This window comes from Rhinolophus sinicus, linkage group LG12, assembly GCF_036562045.2.
Source record: "Rhinolophus sinicus isolate RSC01 linkage group LG12, ASM3656204v1, whole genome shotgun sequence".
Taxonomy (NCBI): Eukaryota; Metazoa; Chordata; class Mammalia; order Chiroptera; family Rhinolophidae; genus Rhinolophus; species Rhinolophus sinicus.
In genome coordinates, this window is record NC_133761.1 from 28,582,893 (window position 1) to 28,602,506 (window position 19,614).

A 19,614-nucleotide genomic window follows, 5' to 3' on the forward strand; every position below is an offset into this window, starting at 1 on the left:
CAGGCTCTGCACATTTGAGACAGAATTTCCCCTGCCTCTGGACAGCCCACTCCTCAGTAACCCAGTGTAGTTTGTCACATCGGTCAGCTATGCCCTCTCAGCCTACACTGTGCTTTGAAGAGTAAAACCAAATAAAAAATTATTTTTATAAAATCCATTCTTGATTTTACTACCTAAGACGTGAAGCTGCAAAACACAATATTCAAAAGAATAGAACATTCGTAATTTTGTTCTGTTTTGGAATTCAGTGGCAGCAGATTGTATTTCCTCATTTATGCTAGGCTAATAATTAAAATGAGTTAACATTCCCAGATTCTGCCCTAGTTTAGAATTAAGAAAGTTACAGGAGGACATCAGCCCACAATGAAAGGTTTGCCCATTAACAAGGGGCTGGCTATTCCATGTACAGGTAGTTGAGAAACGTAATTATAGATGTGATTTCTTTTAACTCCCAACCTTTTAACTCCCAACCTTGAGGTTACCTTTATTGCCTGGATTAGGGGAGCGATATCGAAGGACAGAGGATGGTAGGAAGTTCTCCACCTTAAGGTGTGTCCTGGCTCGGGGCAGGGGTTGGCCGAGAGGCCCTTCCAGCCCTGTGGTGCTGCGACTTGTCAAGACCAAGGGGATTCGTAGTTTGCTCGGAGAGGGCCCAACAGCTGTGCAATTAGCCAGCTCATCAGTAGGTGAAATTCAATTCTGCAAAGGAGGCAAAAATTCAAGGTATTAGTCCACACTTGTTGCTTCCGGAGTTGGTCATAGGCTCTTAGATGAGCCATCCTGAGAATGAAATACCTGTCTACGTGTGGGAGCAATTAGAAAAAAGTACCAAGAAGAACAGCAACTGTGAAATTGTGAATCTCACCTCCTGGAAGGGGTCATATTCCCTTTCTACAACTTCATACATAATGGCTTCAGGATGTTTCGGGGAAGGGGGAGAGGAGGGCAAAAAGGTAGGCTCCAGAGGGGTGAAGTGCTGGGCACCTAAATAACACCTTCCATTTGTGCTTCGTCATCATCCCCAGCCCTCTGGCAGGAGTAGGAGCTTGTGCGGTTGGAAAGGAGACCGGGATGGGCAGAGCTGTGTCCTGCTCAGCAGCACAGAAAGGTCCTGAGCAGTCAGCAGCTGAGAGCCTGGCTTTGAAGGGCACAGGGCCAGAGGTTAGGCCAGCTGCCCCTCCCAGATGCCCCTCTTTCGGGCAGCACAGGGAGGAAGCAGAGGAAGGCAGCCCAAAGGGTTTTTTCTCATCAAGAAGAAAAAAATGTAAAAGGAAGCCCTGTATCTTTCACACAACATGTAATTAACTCTCAGCAGAAGATGCCACAGATTTATAATGGGAGCCGACAGCGGGGGAGGAAGGCTCTGACAGCATGAGATTTTTTTCCTGGGCTTTTAAGAAAAAAAAAATAATTTTTAAAGGAACATGAACAGTTGCAATTATAATCGTGGACCTTCAGTGAAAGTATCCCCCCAGCAACAAGCCAAATCATGCTGTATCCAACCCCGACCCAGGCAGGGTGAACAGGAAGGCTTTTTTGCCTCAGAGCTCTCTTTTGGCCCTGATGGCCAGCCATTTCTCGTCCCCGGTGTCTCAGGGTGGGCCTGTCAGCAGCCCCTGCTCTGTCAGCTTGTCGCAGCATGCCAGCAGGCCCCAGAGCCCGCCCTCTCCCTGAGAGCCGTCCTTAGAGTTACCTTGGTCTCCAGCCAAAGGCTCTCTGGGTCACACTTCTGGCAAAGCCCAGGCCTTCTCCTGAGTGCCCCGCCCTCATGAGTGAGGGTGGCTGCACCCTGCGAGGAAGGGAGGTGCAGCTGGAAAGGTGGGGAGCCCCTGGGCAGGTGGCTGCAGGTGGGCAGTGCCTGGACTTCCGCCAGGACAAATGGGGCCAACCCTCTCCCAGGCACAAAGGGCTCAGTGTAAGGGGCACGCCCAGCCCCGTGTGCAATCTGGAAGGCTTGTGTTTCTTCACACAAAGGAGGCCCATTCCCAGACCTACCTAGGTGTGGCCTGTAGGCTGAATCCTGCTGGGCAGGGCCCCATGGACTCCTGGTGACCCATCTGGGTGACTTCAGTCTTTACTATGATCTGGTCTGAACATGAAGATGGAGAGAGGCCTGGGCAGGCAGCTTAGCTTCACAGCTGCCCCTTCTTCCTCTGGGAAACAGCCTTCCTAGGTCCACCACATTCCATCTATCTATCATCTGTCTATAATCTATCTATCTATCTATCTATCTATCTATCTATCTATCATCTATCATCTCTTTCTCTCTCATACACATACACACACTCACATGCACACATTCACATACTTAGACTAGTCAGCTATGCTGTGCAGGCCCTTACCCCACCCCAAACCCTTGCCACAGAGAAATGAGACTAGGCCCCGAAGAAATCAGGCTAGGAGGTGTGTAACAAGAACCGCCATACTGACCACAGGCATAATTACCATTTTCTTCAGAATTCACTCTCTCCCTGCCACTAAGTGCCTCCTGCTATGGATAACCCTGCTATGCAAAAAAATAAGAAAAAAAAGAAAAAGGCCTTTGGGTATGCAAAATAGTATGGAAGACATCCTGAAAGGGTCCATGCTATTGTATCTTTCAGCAGAGCTTGAGGTACACCTGGGGTGGCCATGCCATGGAAAGGGATGGGTCAGATAGTTACTGAAACCCTCAGTGGGACTTGTGGGCTTTGTGTTTTAAAGTGAAAGAGTTGGAGTAGGATTTCTACGGTCTCTTCAGCAATCAGTAATCGGTTCAGCCACAAGGCCACGTCACCGTCCACCAGAACCTGCTGCCCACACAGGTCCTGAGACCCAGTTGCATTAGGTGGCCTCTGCAGATGTCTGCAGGGGGAGTGGCACGCATGTTCCATACCCGACCGCAGCTGAAATCCATGGTGATGGATAAGAGTGCAATCTTTGAATGTAGGAACTTTCTCTGTCCTGTAAGCCCCATGCTGTGAACTATGAAGAAGATACTTATTGAACATTTATTTCTTGAGTACCATCTATGTGCCAGTAAATAAAACAGACAAAATTCCCTGGTCTCAGGAGCTTACATCGGACACACAAGCATAGGAGCTTCCCCTCTGAATTCATGTCCTAGAGCTGCTGTAACAAAGTACCACAAACTGGGTGGCTTAAACAACAGAAATGTATTTTCTCCCCGTTCCAGGAGACTAGAAATCTGAGGTCAAGGTGATGGCAAGGTTTGTTCCTTCTGGGGGCTGTGAGGGAGAATCTGTTCCATGTTTCTCTCCTTGCTTCTGGTGGTTTGCTGGCAATCTTTGGCCTTCCTTGGCTTGTAGAAGCATCACCCCATCTCAGCCTTCATCTTCACATGATGTTCTCCCTGTGTGTCTGTCTCTGTGCAAATTTCCCCTTTTTATAAGGACACCAGTCATATTAAATTAGAGCCCACCCTAATGACCTCATTAACTTGTTTATCTCTGAAAAGACTCCATCCACCAAAAAGATCACATTCGGAGGTACGCAGGGTTAGGATTCCAACATATTTTTTCCCCCCTGGAGGTTGTGGGATGGTGGTGGTAGACACAATTCAGTCTATAGCACCATTTTTAGTTAAGTATAGGAAGGTATGGAGGAGAGGGCCTAATGTCTCCTGCTTCCTCAAGGTCTCATGTGAATGCATCTGATTGGTGAAGCCTAGTCATGTGTCTGTTCTCCACTGCAAGGAAGTCTGGAAAATCAAGTTTCTGGCTTCTATCTTGGCGAGGCAAGGACCTCTACTGTGGGGTTTTCCCCAAACGCAGGAAGAGCACCTTCAAAGGATTCATGCAAAGGTGGCCACAAAACACAACAGATATCTATTATGCAGGTGACTTCAGGTTTTCTCCAAGGGGACCCAGAGCAGAAAATGAGAACCATGGCATCCATTTCTTATGTATCCTCTCTAGTGCCTAATATTGTGTGCTGCCAATTGTCAGTGACCAAATGTTAGTGACCACAGAGGACACCTAGCAAATCTAGATAATAGCCAAGATGTAACATTTAGTAAGTACTCATATCTGCGATGTGCCAGGCATCTTTCTAGACTCTTTACATGCATTGTCTCATTTAATCCTCACAACAGCTTTATGAGATAGGGATGATTATTAGCCCCCTTTCGCAAGTGAGAAAACTGAGGCACAGAGAAGTTAAGGAACTTAACCTAGTAGGTGGGAGAGCGAGGATTTGAATCCAACAATTTCAGTCTGAGACTAGAGAGCTTAACCACTGCGTTTCCTAAAAAACAGACAAAGATGCTGGAAGACGGAAGAAAAACCTCTCCAGCCAGGGCTCAGGGACAGTAGGTGAGTGCCATTAAGCTGTCGCACTGCTGGCAGAACTACCCTGAGGAGGCACGTACATTATCTCACATTCTGAGCCCAGGTGGGTGTGATGTTGGCCTGAGGCACCCTGACAAAGTCCTTGGGAATCCTGGGAGGGAGGCGTGGGAAGAGGTGGGAGGGAGGAGGGAGGAGAGATCCTGCAGCTGGAGCAGCAAGGCCGGCCCAGGAGGCTCTGCCTGGCATGGCTAAGGAAAGCCTACGTCAGAGGACTGGTTTCTGGCTTCCGGACTGAGAGGCTGTTTTTTCTGAGAGGGGAAGGAGGGCCCCAAACTGGTCCCTTGCCAGGGTGCTGCCTGGAGAGGGCCAGGATGTTCCCAAGGGTTCTTCCGCAGTGACCTAGAGCAATAGCTGGACCTCAAGGGGCCAGGTGGTTTCCAGGGTAGACCATCCAAGCTGAGGTGTATTTGGAATGTGGCTCAGGTACCTGCTACGTGCCCAGCGGCAGAGACCCTGGACCTGTGTGCCTGCCCTGGAGGAGTCCTGGCCTGGAGGAGGCCTGGCTGCTTCCTACTCCTGTAACCTTGGAAGCTGAAACTTTGTTATTTCAATTGCCCTGGGGGGAAAAGGTGGGAAAAGGAGCAAAAGGAGGCAAAAATAGAGGGGATACCATTCCCATAGCCCCAAACATACCCAGCTGGAGATTTCCCTGTGTCCCTGGCCCCTAGGACTGGGCTTCAAGCTTCCCACACTCCAAGTCCAGAGCACAATGTTAAGAGTATGAATATACCAGGGGTGTTTGTCACTTACCAGTGAGCCCCCCTCCCCGGAAAGCTGGGACCTGCCCAGCCCTTTCCAAAGGGAAACAAGGTGCAAGGTGCCTGGGCTTTTCTTAGAAAGAAAGTAAGAGAAAGGTAAAAGTCTTTTCCTTTAATAGCATTGATAATAAGATAAGAATAGGGTGGTTTCTTATAAGAAATCGGGCAATTAAGTTTGTGAACTTTCCACTGTGCACTTACAGGGTGGAAAGTTTGCGAACTTAATTGTCCAACTTACTAGTAGGACATTTCAAAACACGTGGGTAACAAAAAAGAGTGAAGGAAAAGAAATTATCACTGTAGGGTTTTATAACAATAGGTAGGTGACTATGAAATACAGAGTTAATAAAAAGTTCAGTTTAAGAAATGTTTGCAAACATCAGTAGTGTTCCAGAGGTTTGAAACCAGATTAATATTTGCAGTAACATGAAAAACACGAATCCCTTACCTGTGCCCTAATGTCCGAGTGTCTCCCCACAGATAAGAAGCAGAGGACATTCTTAGAATTTGAAGAATGAGGTGGGGCCAGGGTTGCCAGATAAAATGCAAGATAGCCTGTTAAATTTGAATTCCAGATAAATATTTTGTTAGTACAAGTTTGTTCCAAATATTGCATAGGTCCTACCTATACTAAAAAATTATTCATTGTTTATCTGAAATTCAAATTTAACTGGCTATCATGTATTTTTATTTGCTCACTCTGGCAACCTTATATCCATCCCAGTAGGGGAAGTCAGAGAACCAAATTCTGGAAAAGAGGCTGGCAGGCCTATGTCAAGTGACAGGGACTCCAGGGAGACCAGGCCTCAGGCTCCGGAGCTGCTCATGGTGGGGCCCTGAGAAAAGGCTCTGGGAGCTCTGTCTCCCTGGAGGGAGCAAGAGGGGCTCCACAGCTGCAGAAGGAAGCCTTGCAAGCAATCTGGAAGCAATTCAGGTTTCTCTGGGCAGGTGCCAGCACAGGAGAAGCCAGTCTCAGAGTGGCAACATCTACAAGTGTACCAGGTTTCCAGACCACTGGCCTATCTCCCAGGGGTTAGAGGGGTCACCCTGACCTCCAGGGTATAGTAATACTGTGCCATGCCTCAACCGATCCTGTAAACTCCCCAGCCTGAGTTGACCTCCTCTTCAGGCCTGGCTGTGTCAGCCCTGCCTGTGTCAGCCCTGTCTCACACTGAATTCCCCCACATTCTCTGGGGCTGAGGTCATTGATTCTCCCCTGGGCCTTTCCTGCAAGGCAGATGTGCCAATCCAGGGGCATTAGCTGGTCAACTATTTGTGTACTGCCCAAAGGTAACCTGGGAAGTGGAAGGTAAGCAGGCACCTGCTCCTGAGGAGCCCTGGGGAAATCACGGAGGGGGGTGGTGGTGAGAGTCCAACAGTGTCTCCCCACGAGAAGAGTGGAGCCTGCCTGCTTGAGGGCTCCTGCTGAGCTGCAGACCCAGTATCATCGAAGGCCCCCTGCTGTGCTAGCTCTGATTGGGACAGGCCTTCCTCCCAGGGGGATGTGGGAGCTGCTCTGTGTCCTTTCCCAGTAAACAGGAAGGGAGAGGGATGTAGAAAAAGACAGGCCTGCCCTGGGAAGTTTCAACCTGAATGTTGGATCAGAGCCTTTGGAGTGCTAAGAAATGAAGGACAGCCTATGAGCAGAACATCTTGTTTACAATCTTGCGAGGTTCTTTTAGTCCCATTTTTACAGAAGATGAAACTGAGGCCCAGAGAGATTATGGAACTTCCCTCAGATTACACAGTGAGTAGTGGAGTCAGAAATCCCATCCAGACCATTCTGACTCTAAAACGTGGGCCCATTCTATTCCTCTTTGCTGCCCAGGAAAATTCTGGTCTAGCTCAGGAGGAAATATCTACTGTCAACTCTGTTATTCTATTATTGTCAGGTTCCTGCCTCCCCAGGTTCCTACCTCCAGCACTTGGCTTGTGTGACTGTGAAATTTCCACCAGAAAAATGACGCTGAAAGGAAACAGCTGTACTTCTGTCTGCACGTCAGGAACTCGTCTCCTGGGCTCTCAAATCTCCCTCACAGAGCTGAGTGAGCACAGCGGGGCGAGGCGGTGGTGGTCTCAGTATGTTGGGCATTGTCCCCAGTCCCTGCTCTTACATGTCCCATTTGGTAATTACTGACAAACTGAAAATCAACCTTATAATACTGGCCTGTGTGGTTGGTTAAGTTTGGTAAAGCTGTGGTATATAGGCCCCCATAATGTCACCTCCCCACCTCCCAAGGGCTGCTAGGTGTTGTCCCTGCCCCCTTAGCCCTCCTCAGATCTCTCCCACAGAGAGGGTCAAGTCTTCCTTATCTTCCCCTTTTGGCCCTGGGTATTTCTCATGCTGACACTCCAGTCACCTTGGGTCACTATTCCTCCCCCTCAACACCTCACAGCAGTAAGATGACAAGAAACTTTCAGTTTAGTGTGGTGGGGAGAGATTGGGCGCTGGAATTGGGAAAGGCATGAGGAGGGAGAGCTGGGAGGGAAGAAAGAGCATTTGCTTTCTTCTAATTGTGAACTTCTGTCAGGCAGGGTCTCAGCTCCCACTCTCCACATAAGAACGCAGGATATGGTGAGGCCAAAAAGGGACACCCACGGAGCCATAGGTAGGGGAGTCACACCACTATATTCTCTCTGGCAGCTGGGTTGGAGACATAGGGAACAGGAGCCACACAATCTGCAATCCGCCATCCACTTCTCTGCCAACCAACCAACCCCTTGCTAACTGCAATCCGCCCTTGCGAGCTCAGCCACGGTGGTTATATCAGTGGCTAGTGGCTAACTGGTTACAGCTGACGGCCAACTAGTCACAGCTGATGGCCATCCACTACCCGAGCCAGCACCTTTCCATGTGAGGCCGAGAGCCTGGAAACTGCTCTCCTGGCTCAGTCCCTACAACTTCACTTGTGTATTCACTTATTTGCTCATCTATGTATGTGGGCTAGATGGGGAAACATCGAGATGGAGACCTGATGTGATGATACCAGCCAGAGTTCCACACAGCCCAGCTCTGTGCTCAAATCTATTCACAGAGGCACAGTCCCCCAACCAAAAACCATTAAAAAGGAATCCCAAGCTCTACTTGCACTTCCTGTGCCGAGGAGGGACTCTAGCATTTCTCAGAAGCACCTTTCTTCTGTCACATCTTGCAGCAACTCCAAGTTTCCAGAAACATCCAGCCAACACAGTGTCTTCTCTTGATTGGAGTGTGGATTTCAAAGCCAGACTGCCTTGGTTCAAATCCTGGCTCTGAAATGATCAGAGGTGGCACATTACTGAATCCCTCTCTGCCTCAGATCCCTTCCCTCTAATGTGGGGATAAGAGCATCTACTGCCTGGAGTTGTGAAGATTTGTAACGTTAACAGTCATAAAAGAGTTAAAATGGCACCTGGCACATGGTAGGCACTATGGAAGTGTTAGTAGCTCTCATTATTATTGCTATGGTATTATGATTATTCTCTCTCCCCTTCCCTTTCCTCCAGTCCAATCTTTTTTAATGTATTGCCCTTCCAAAGCCTTGGCAGGCTAGCTGAGCATGCTTAGAGGGTGGTGTGGGCGGGTTGGAAGACTGCAGACTAATGAACCTGTGCCTGAGGTTTGAGGAGGTGTGGAGACCCCTACAGATGATTCTCTGATGTGAAGGAACAAGTTGGCCTCCACTGTGCTGGAATGGAGGAAAGACTGCATGCCTGTAGCATGGGGAGTGTCTCCCGGTAGTGAGAGCGTCTGCTTCAGGTCCAAACAGTTTGGTTTAGAAGAAAACCAGTCAGTCAGATCACTACCTAGTGTGTCCAGATGGAGGTTGTAATCTGGACACTCATGCAACAGGATCTAGTGGGTTGACTGCTGGCTCCCCAAAAGATATGTCCATGTCTTAGCCCCACAAACCTGTGAATGTGACCTTATTTTGGAAAAGGGTCTTTGCAGATGTAATTCAGTTAAGAATCTTGAGATGAGATCATCCTGGATGACCCAGGTGTGTCCTAAATCAACCACAAGTGTCCTTATAAGAGCAGCAGATGAGAATTGACAGATACAGAGGAGAAGAGCACGTGAGGGCAGGCAAAGATGGGCAGCTGAAAACCAGAGAAAGTCTAGAGCCACCAGAAGCTGGAAGAGGCATGGAAGAGAGACTCTGGAGCTAGTGCAGCCCTGCTGACACCACAGCTTTGGATTTCTGGCTCCCAGAAATGTGAGTGAACACATTTCTGTTGTTTTAAGTGACACCGTTTGTGGTAATTTGTTACGACAGCTACAGGAGAGTAATACAAGGACCAACTGCAACACCCACCCCTCCTAAAAGGAAAAGATAAGGGGGCTACAGTCTGAAGTGGCGAAGACAGAGAGAAGTGAAGCCCAAGGGATCAGTGAAGTACTTTCACCAGCTTGCTCTATATGATGACGCAGGCTGCACACTGCACAGTGGGCTGTCATTGGCAGCATGGGTGTAGATTTGAAGATTTATTGCTCTGCTTTTTTCCTGCAGGGGTCAGTAAGGTGTCTTGAGGGACGGGTGCCTTTTCCTAAAATATACAAAACATCCCTTTGGCCTTGTTAGTTTTGGGATTAGAAACATATAGACTGTGTTGTTCAACAGAATTTTCTGCAAGGATGGTGTGGGGACAGAGTCCCAGAGAGCAGTTTCCAGGTTCTCGGCCTCACGTGGAAAGGTGCTGGCTCGGCTAGTAGATGGCCATCAGCTGTAACCAGTTAGCCATTGGCCACTGATATAACTGCCGTGGCTACGCTAGCAGGCGCGGATTGCAGCTAGCAAGTGGGGGTTGGTTGGCAGAGAAGCGGACGGCGGGTTGCGCATCGTGTGGAGCCTGTTTCCTGTGTCTCCAACACAGCCGCCAGCGAGACTACAGTGGTATGAACCCCCCATCCATGGCTCCATTGGTGTTCCTTTTTGGCCTTGCCATATTCTGCGTTCTTATGCGGGAAGTGGGACCAGAGACCCCACATGACGAATGGAAATGTTGTGTCTGCACCATCCAATACAGTGGCCACAAGTCACATGTGGCCCTTGAGCACTTAGAATGTGGCTTGAGCAACTGACTAGCTGAATTTTTAAATTTATTTAATTTTCATTAATGTAAGTTTAAATAGCCACATGTGGCTGGCGGCTGCCATATTGGGACACACAGCGCTAGGACAATAAAATAGAAGCTCAGAACTGCTTGATACAGAATTTAGTGACCAAAAGCATGGCAACTATTCATCTACTATTGTTCAGAGGCCCCTGTGACTGCATGTCTTGTTGAGTGGGGGTAAGAGGTCAAACTAGGACCAAGGTTGTAGAGGTGGTGGCACTCAGCAAGGAGTGCCGGAGAGCATGAGAAATGCCCAAGTGGATCCAAGCAAAGGTCCACCAGCGGAAGGCGGAAGAGAGAGGGGCTTGCCTGAGTATGTAAGAGGTTACTCTCCAATTTGCTGGATTTCCTCCCTTAGTAACCCTTTATGAATGTCAGTCATGAAGTTAGCTAAGTTCTTTTGAACTTATTTATGTTTTCATCTCTCAATTTGAAATAATTTGAAATAATAAACATTTATATGGAGGTAATTATAGAGATGGGCAGGAGTGCCATCTGGGGACTATCAATCCTTGAAAGGGGGGCTTTTTGGGAGAAAGGTCTGTTTAAGCTCCCAGTCAACTCTGCTGTAACCGGACCTCCAGGTGAATTGGGTACAGCAAAGCTTAAGAAGCACTGATCTACAACAAGTCCCATTGCCTGGCATTAATTTAAGGGACTTAGTTAACAGAGCTGAACTGACCTTGCTGTTTCAGAATTTTGTTGGCTTCACGGCCCTGGAGAAACTTCCTATGAAATACAAATCTGCCAAAATGGTTTTCAAACACTATTATCCCAAATGGAATCCCCTTTCACGCAGTGGATGTTATTAAAACTGAGGGTTAAATGTGTTCCACATCCCAGTGGTAATGCTGGGACTCAGCTCCCGACAGGTGAACGCAGGATATGGTAAGGCCGAAAAGGGACAACAATGGAGGCACATATAGGGGGTTCATATCACTATATTATATTCTCCATGGCCGCTGGTCAAGACACGGGAAGCAAACATCCGCCAATACCCCAAAGGGGTCTTCCGGTACCATAGTCTCGATGGCGGCTGGTTGAGTCACAGGAAGTAGGATCCACAAGGTCCACATCATCCGCATGTGGTAACCTAGCTACGGCAGTTATGTTTATACAAAACAATAGTGGTTAATGGGCCACTGGTTACAGCTGATGGCCTACTAATAACTGAGCCAGCACCTTTCCAAGTGAAGCCAAGAGCCTGGAAACTGCTCTCCTGGCCTTTTCCCAACACAGTCTTTGGGTGGGTGACACTTTGGGGGTGGGGTGGAATCGAGAACCTCCTTTCAGGGCCTTCTGTGAAGCTTGGCTCTGCATCCATGCCCACTTTTCCTGCCACACCTGAGAAGACATGCCGTGCCCCATGGAGAATGGCTGTATCATCTCTACCCTCACCGCTGGGTTCCCCACACCAAAGCCTGGTAAGGAGGTGGTCCCTTTCAGGATTTTCTAAAAGGAGCCAGCAGCTCGTGGCCAATATCAAAAAAAGCAGACAAACTTACTCTCAAAAAACTTAAAGAAACATAGCATTACACAATTAGAAAGTGGTATTAGCGAGCCTGCAACATCCATACAGCAAGAGATGGGCTGTTTAAAATGATAATTTTCTGAAGAGATTATTAACTGAATAAAAAATAGAATGCAAAATAGAATTTTAATGTCTTCTCTCTCTTTTTTGTTTAATAGAAGTATATCTCTATGCATAGAACAAAACAATGCCTGGATAGATACGTTCCCAGAACGATCGTGTCTATGCTCTTTAGCCACCAAGAAGACATGGAGTTGGGTTTACAGGCTTATTGCAGGGAGGAGTGGTGCACCCCATGGACAACGCAGGGCATCACAGTCAGAGGATGCTAGCTAGAAAGGAATTCATACCAGGTTTGGCTTGTGGTTGGTGCTTTGGGGGATGGTTCAAGAAAGCGGGGCTTTGTTCTGGATTGGAATCTGTCAGGAAGTAAGGGCAATTTTAGATTGGAAATCTTAATTCTTACCAGGATGAATGGAATGAGGCCATGATTCGTAAAAATAAAAACAGAAACAATGGTCACTCATTAGCCAAGATAGAGGGATGTTTGGTTATTTTTGTGGTTTGGACAATGCTTTTGTTTCTGTCTCGTTCAGGCGTGATTACAGAATGGTTTTGTTTTTGTTTTGAACTTCACTGTCACAGTGGCCTTGGCTGATGTTGGCGTCTGTGGAACTGGTTATGCGCAACAGGAGAAGACCAGGCCCCAGGTGTGAGTGCCAGGCCAGCTCTTGGTCGTCAGGAGCTGCTTTGCTATTTCTCAATACGGTGCGGGGGGAGGGGCACCTCTGGGTGTTGGGATTAAGGGTGATTTTCACTTTTCTCCTTCAGATTCTAGAAAAAAAATTTTCTTGTACAACAATCATACATTATATTTATCTTTAGACAAGTAGCTATTTCCTTTCTGGAAAAAAAAATCACCTATAGAAGAAAATTCTAAACTGGATAAATCTTATGCCGGTGTGTTTGGTGGGAGGGGCAGACAGCCGAGCATGTTGAGTGCCCAGGAACAAGAGTTGCAAATGGCTGAGCAGCTCCATGTCCTGCAGAGCAACTTCACGCAAACATTCTCCCAGGAGGCAGTCTGGGTGTACCAGCGATAGAGTTTACATTGGATGGACGTTAGTGTTGCTCATGACCTCATTCCAGGGTCCAGGCGGTGAGAAACATGGCTGGCTTGTCAGCACTGGATGCAGGCCACCTGGCACCTTGGACACCTGCTTGGTGGGGCTCCCAGGCAAGAGGCTGTGGCCTGGCTTAGAGCTCTGGCTCTCAGCTTAGCCTGCCCATTAGAATCACCTGGGTAGTTTGACACCCCCTCAGCGACCTCCAGGGCTAAGCGGTCTGGACCAATTAAATCAGGATCCTTATGGAAAGTGCCCAGGTCTGAGCATTTCTTTCCATTTCCAGGTGATACCTCCAACTTCTCCTGTTCTGTCTTCACCCTGCTTCACCCTTGTTCATTCTACTTCTGTAATCTCTACTCTCGTCTTGCCTACTCCCATCACCTCTAGCCTGGGTCAAGCCCTCACTTCTGTCCCCTGAATCATCTCTGTCCTCCATACTCCTTGACTGATCTTTGTAAATAAAAATTGGGGTCACTATTTCTCAAGCCTTGGTGTATTAGAATCACCAGGGGAGATTGAAAAAGCATTCCCAGTGCCTTGGCCCCCCTCCAAGTTTCTGATTCCACTGGTCTTGGGTGGAGCCCAGGCACTGGTATTTTGAAAACATTTCTCAGGGGATTCTACTGGGCAGCCTGCTTTGAGAACCACAGCTTTAGGTGCTTTTACTCCTTACCCTGCCCTGTAAACTGAGGAACAAGAGTTCTATAGGGCTCCTTTTGGGGAGTGTGTCACAAAGGGGAGGGGACCTTCTCTTCCACTATGCCAGAGAAGGCCACGTAGCTCTGTCTGTTCCTGTCTGGGGCCTAGGTAGTGTGGTGGGGGAGGGAGTCAGCAGCTATAGCGATAGGACCTGATGAGGAAATGATCCCTGACGAGAAGGCCTGGAGAAGGAAAGGGGACAAAAGATGGGAATTTGGTCCCAGCTGATGTCCTGATACTCCTGAGGGGAACTTTGCAGTGGGCTGGCTCCTGCAATAGCAGATGGCATAAGCCGAGCAAACAGCATGCATCTCTATGAACACTTGACTGCAAAGAGCTCTGAGCCCAGGAGGCCAGTAATGGATGCTGGGGGGCTGGCAGATACCACTTTGGAAACAAGGTGCTCCAACCTCAGCTGCAGGAGTGCTGCCTACTGACAGCTTATAACTGAGTCCTTCCCAGTAACTGCCCGCAACTGAAGGGAGCTGCCAAGTTCAAGGCTGTGCCCCTTCTCTGAGGTAGCCTGCATACAATGACTAGTCAAGGAGAGGTACAAAGACCCAGGCCTGTTGACATCCCAGCTTCAGAGTTCCCCAGGGGATCAGCTCAGATATCTTGGCAAAGTGTCCCAGTTCAGTCCCTGCGCCTCCCCAAAATGTGCCATTTTGGCAAGTGAATTTGGCATAATTTGAGCTGAAGGCAATCAAGACCCTGTAGGCTCACAAGAAATTTTACCTCTCCCTCAAAGAATTTAAATTAGGGGTCCTGCCCATAAAAAGAGCTATCACCAGAAATAACATTTTTGGATCTATCTCTGTGGAAGAGCAAACTACTAATTACTGAACATCTGCTTTTTATCATCCTGCAACGACCTTCCCCTCTGAAGCCCCCAGTCACCTTACCTCGTCCTTAGCTCAGAAGGTCATATACGTGTATAGCTCATTTTCCCTTTCTGTCCCTGAACCTCTCATGCATGCAGTGTCCCTGACTTGCTCGTGTATGTGGGGTTTTCATGCATACATATGTAATTCAATTTGGTTATTTTTTCTTGCTAATCTGTCTCATGTAGATGTAATTATTATACCAATCAAAAGTAGAGGGTAGAGGACAGCTTCTTCCTCCCCCACAACCCAGTCCTACTTCCTTCATTCTGCCACAAGTGTTGCTCCAGTGTTCCCCACATTAAGTCACCCCACGTGCAAATCTCAACCTCAGAGTCTGCTTCCAGGGTACCTGACCTATGAGAAAGGCAATTAATATGTGTATGTGATTGAAGAACAAGCAGGACCAGAGGGGTGTGAAAGGCAGCTGCATTAATGCTACTTTTGGGGCCTCATGGAACATTTGCACATTCAAAGGACATGAAGATTTGCAAATCTGATCATATAACTCCTCTGTTTAAAATTCCTCAGTGACTCCCTACTGGCTATGGGATAACTTCTGAGCTCCTTGGCACGGCTTGTGAGCTCTTGTAATCTGGCCTGACCACCACGGCAGGTACCTCTTCCTTTCCCTTGCTCTCCAGGTAATCAAACTATCTGCCGTTTTCCAAACCACCAAGCTGTCCCCCCACCCCCACTCCCCAGCCTTCACACAACCTGCTCACGGTTCCCCTGGGTCACTTGCACTACCTCTGCATTGAGATTATCTGTCTCCTTGCCCCCCTTCCGGCCTGGATATTCTGTGAGGCTCAGGCCATGTTTTAGTCGTCTGCCTCTTCAGGACCCAGTACAATGATATCTTATGCTACACAACAATACCATGGTAGTGGCTGATGCATTCATTCATTCATTCGATAACTTTTTTATTGTGACAAGATACACATAACATAAAATTGGTTGTTTTTACCATTCAGTGGCATTTTACAATTTACATGTTGTACAACCATCACCATTATCTAGTTCCAGAACATTTTCATTACTCCCAATGGAAACCCCCTATCCATTAAGCTGTCAATCTTCATTATCCTCCCCGCCCCTGGCAACCACTAATTTACTTTCTGTCTCTGCATTTGCCTATTCTGGATATTTTACATAAATAGACATACAAAAGACCATACAAAGTGTGGTCTTTTGTGTCTGGCTTCTTTCATTTATGATGTTCATCCACGGCATAGCATATATCAGTACTCCATACCTTTATCTGACTACATAATATTCCATTGTATGGGTGTATCACATTTTGTTTATCCATGCATCGGTTGATGGACATTTGGGTCCCCTTAGCTACTGTAAATAGTGTTGCTATGAACATTCACGTACAAGTTTTTGTTTGAACACTTGTATTCAATTCTCTTGGAAATACCTATCATGTTTCCCTGAAAATAAGACCTAGGCAGACAATCAGCTCTAATGCGTCCTTTGAAGAAAAATTAATATAAGACCTGGTCTTATTTTACTATAATATAAGGCCGGGTATAATAATATAATATAATATAATACCGGGTCTTATATTAATTTTTGCTCCAAAAGACGCGTTAAACTGATTGTTCGGCTAGGTCTTATTTTCGGGGAAACACAGTAGAATGGCTGGGTTATATGGTAACTCTATGTTTAACTTTTTTTATTGGGGAATGTTGGGGAACAGTGTATTTTTCTGGGGCCCATCAGCTCCAAGTCAAGTCATTGTCCTTCAATCTAGTTGTGGAGGGCATGGCTCAGCTCCAAGTCCAGTCGCCATTTTCAATCTTAGTTGCAGGGGCCACAGCCCACCATTCCATGCAGGAATTGAACTGGCAACCCTGTTGTTAAGATCTCGCGCTCTAACCAACTGAGCCATCCGGCCGCCCCTATGTTTATCTTTTTGAGGAATTGCCAGACTGTTTTCCACAGTGGCTGCACCATTATACATTCCCACCAGCAATGGATGAGGATCCCAATTTCTTCACATCCTTACCAACACTTATTTTCTGCTTTTTGTTCTTTTTTTTAGTATGGCCACCCTAGTGTGTGTGAAGTGGTCTCTCATTGTGGTTTTGATTTGCTCAATACATGTTTCTGACTCCCTACTGTGTGTCAGTCACTGCACTATGCACTGGGGATACCACAGAGAACAAAACAGGTGAAGGCTCTGCTTTTGTGGAAGTTCCATGCTAGTTGGGGGATGACACAGATGAATGGAGTTAGAAGATCTAACTCCATCAGTTAGTAGGGACATTAGTACCACTTGGTTGCAGTTGGGGAAGCAGGAAAAGAGAGCTCTTTGGGCTGCTTCTACCTCTTCTTTGCCCTTACAGGGCAGAGCAGACATTGCAAACTCAAAGGCACGGCCAGAGGAGAGAGACAGAGGGGTCTGTGTGTTGTGTGTTGCTGTCTGTGTGTTGAGGGTGGGGCACTAGCCCTACCTGAAGGGGCAGATGCTGCTTAGCAGGGGTGTCTTATTGCCGAGTGGTAATGTAGACCTGGGCCTGGCCCCACTCTGGATGGAAATACAATTTTTACATGAAATCTTCCAATTATTACATCATGGCACAGACATTTTTAAAACATTGCCCAGGGGCCAATTTTGACCACCATTTTGTGATTCTGACCTGGATTAGTCTCAGATGCAGAGTCTCATTCATAGGGTCAGAATGTCGGGGGTGGGTGGACCTGGGAATCTTCCTCCTTCACAAGGCTCCCCTCTGACACGTCCCTCTCACACCTGGTGGTCTGATACCCACTGGAGTTTGAGAACCACCAAACCAGAGTTGTAAGGAAGGCAGCTTCCCACATAGTAGTGGAGGGCAGGGCGGGCAGGATCATGTTCCCTGTTTGTGCTGGCCAGAGGGCCGTGGCCTGGTCCCAGTTTCTCAGGGCACACAGCCATCCAGAGTACATACTTTTCCCCATGTGCCAGGAACAGGGAGGGGCAGAGAGGGGCCTTGCAGGAAGAACATGCCCCCTCCCCAGCTGGCTCTGGCTCTGCACATGCCCACGTGCCCGAATGCCCGGCCTAGTGGCTTTTACCCTAGTGGGCAGTTCAACGGCAAGTCCTAATGCCTGTAGCCTCCTGGTGAACTTTCTCTGGATGGAAACCCTTACCCTGGAGATGGCCCAAATAGACATGTCAAGTTCTAGGAGAAGGCAGCTACAGCCTACAAACAGCCTGGGGGCTGACACATGGGTGTTAAGCAATATGTTTGTCAGTCTCTTGCTTAATTGTCACAACTGTAGCAGTTCTCTGGCAGGGGAGTAGGTACTGAAAATCCCGAGGGTCCTCTTTCACAGCTGTGAAACCCCTGGCCCCTGTAGGTGTTTATTCTGAAGGCATTGCAACACTTCACCTGACAACTTGGCTGCTCTGTGGGGTTAGAGTTCCAACCCCACATTTACAGGTTCCTGTAGTTCAAGAACTCCAGACAGGCTCCTTCCCGCTCTGTGTCCCGTCAGCTCTTGAGAAGAGAGGCATATGGAAGAAGCAAGTAGGTTTGTTGGTAAAGAGAGTGACATGGAGGACAATAGAAGTCTGGGGTTTGTCTTTATGGGGATAATGATCAAAGGGATCTATTACATTCACCCCACCAGCCCCCAAATACTTGTTTACATGTTATACCTAAGGATTGAACTGTGGTTGATTTCCCCAACAAGTAAATAACAAAGAACAAACTAATAAGCTATGTTTCTATGTGTGTTTCTTTTTTAAAATTTAAATTAATTAATTTTTTTTATTAGTTTCAGGCGTACAAAACAGTATACTTGTTAGACATTTCACCGCTCACAAAGTGATAACACCCCTCCCCCAATCTATTGCCCCTCTGACATTGCATATATCTATTACAATTCCATTGACTCTATTTCCTATGCCGTACTCCATATCCAGTGACCATATATGTATAAAATTATAGTTGACATACAGTATTATTCAATTTCAGCTTCAGGTGTACAGTGCAGTGATCAGACATCTACACTGTCCATGAAGTGGTCTCCCCAACAAGACATGTTCCCATCTGACACCCTACAAAATCCTTACAACATTATTGATTATATTCCCCAAACTGTCTTTCATATCCCTGTGTCTATGTGCGTTTCTTATCTGAAGGATCTATTTAAGTCTTCTGCCTAGTTTACTATCAGGGAACATTTTCAGTTGTTAAGAACCATAATCAACATAAAATATAACTGCTGTAAAGCTATATAGTAGTTTTCATACCTGTTATAAACTATCAAACTTGAGATTATGGGCAATAACAAGAGCTAACTTTTACGAAGCACTTACTATGGGCCAGGCTCCTGCTAAGTGCTTTACTTGAATTATTTCACTTAATCTTTATAACCCTATCAGATTTAATCCTCAAAACCACACAGCCAGGGAAGCAACATCACCATTTTTCAGACAGAGAAACTGAATCTTAGTGGTTAAATGTGCTAGATGGCTTACATGGCAATCCTTAGGGCAATCCTGTCAGATTCCCGTCCCAACAGTACTATGGGAAGGTATTATTACCCTTTTAAGCATGAGGGAACTGAAATGTGGGGTCATTATGTATGCCCATGAGGTAGAAGAGATGGGATTTGAACGGAGGGAGATATAGTTCCAGACACACCCCTTAACGTCTAAGTTAAACCAGGCAAAGAAACACAGCTTAGACACGCAGACACATGCGAGTATGTTCATTCTGTCAGAGTTTGTAAAGGGGAAAAAGCTGGAAACCACCAAAATGTCCTTCGATGGGGGAAGGTCACACTAGTTAAGGCACACACTCCAGGTGGTACAGGCAGATATTAAAGAGTGAGGAGGATCTTCTATGTGCTGGTGTGGAATGATACACCTGACATACTAAGTGAAAAAGGTGAGGTGCTAAATAATATGTATAGCATTATACCACTTAAAACATGGGGTACATTGTTGTATCATTCAGGGCACACTCATATTGGGTAATTCGAGGAGAGTTTAATAAATGGAGTATCTATAGAGTTGTGGGCAGGATAGAGAGGAATCACCAGGCATGGTGTCATAACCCTGGGCGCTCTATTACCACTTGCTGGAACCCAGAGGCAGAGAGACCGGTGTGGAAGGTCCCCCAAGAGGAGCTGAGAGGCAGCCAGGGAGGGAAATGGGGAAATCAATCCCCT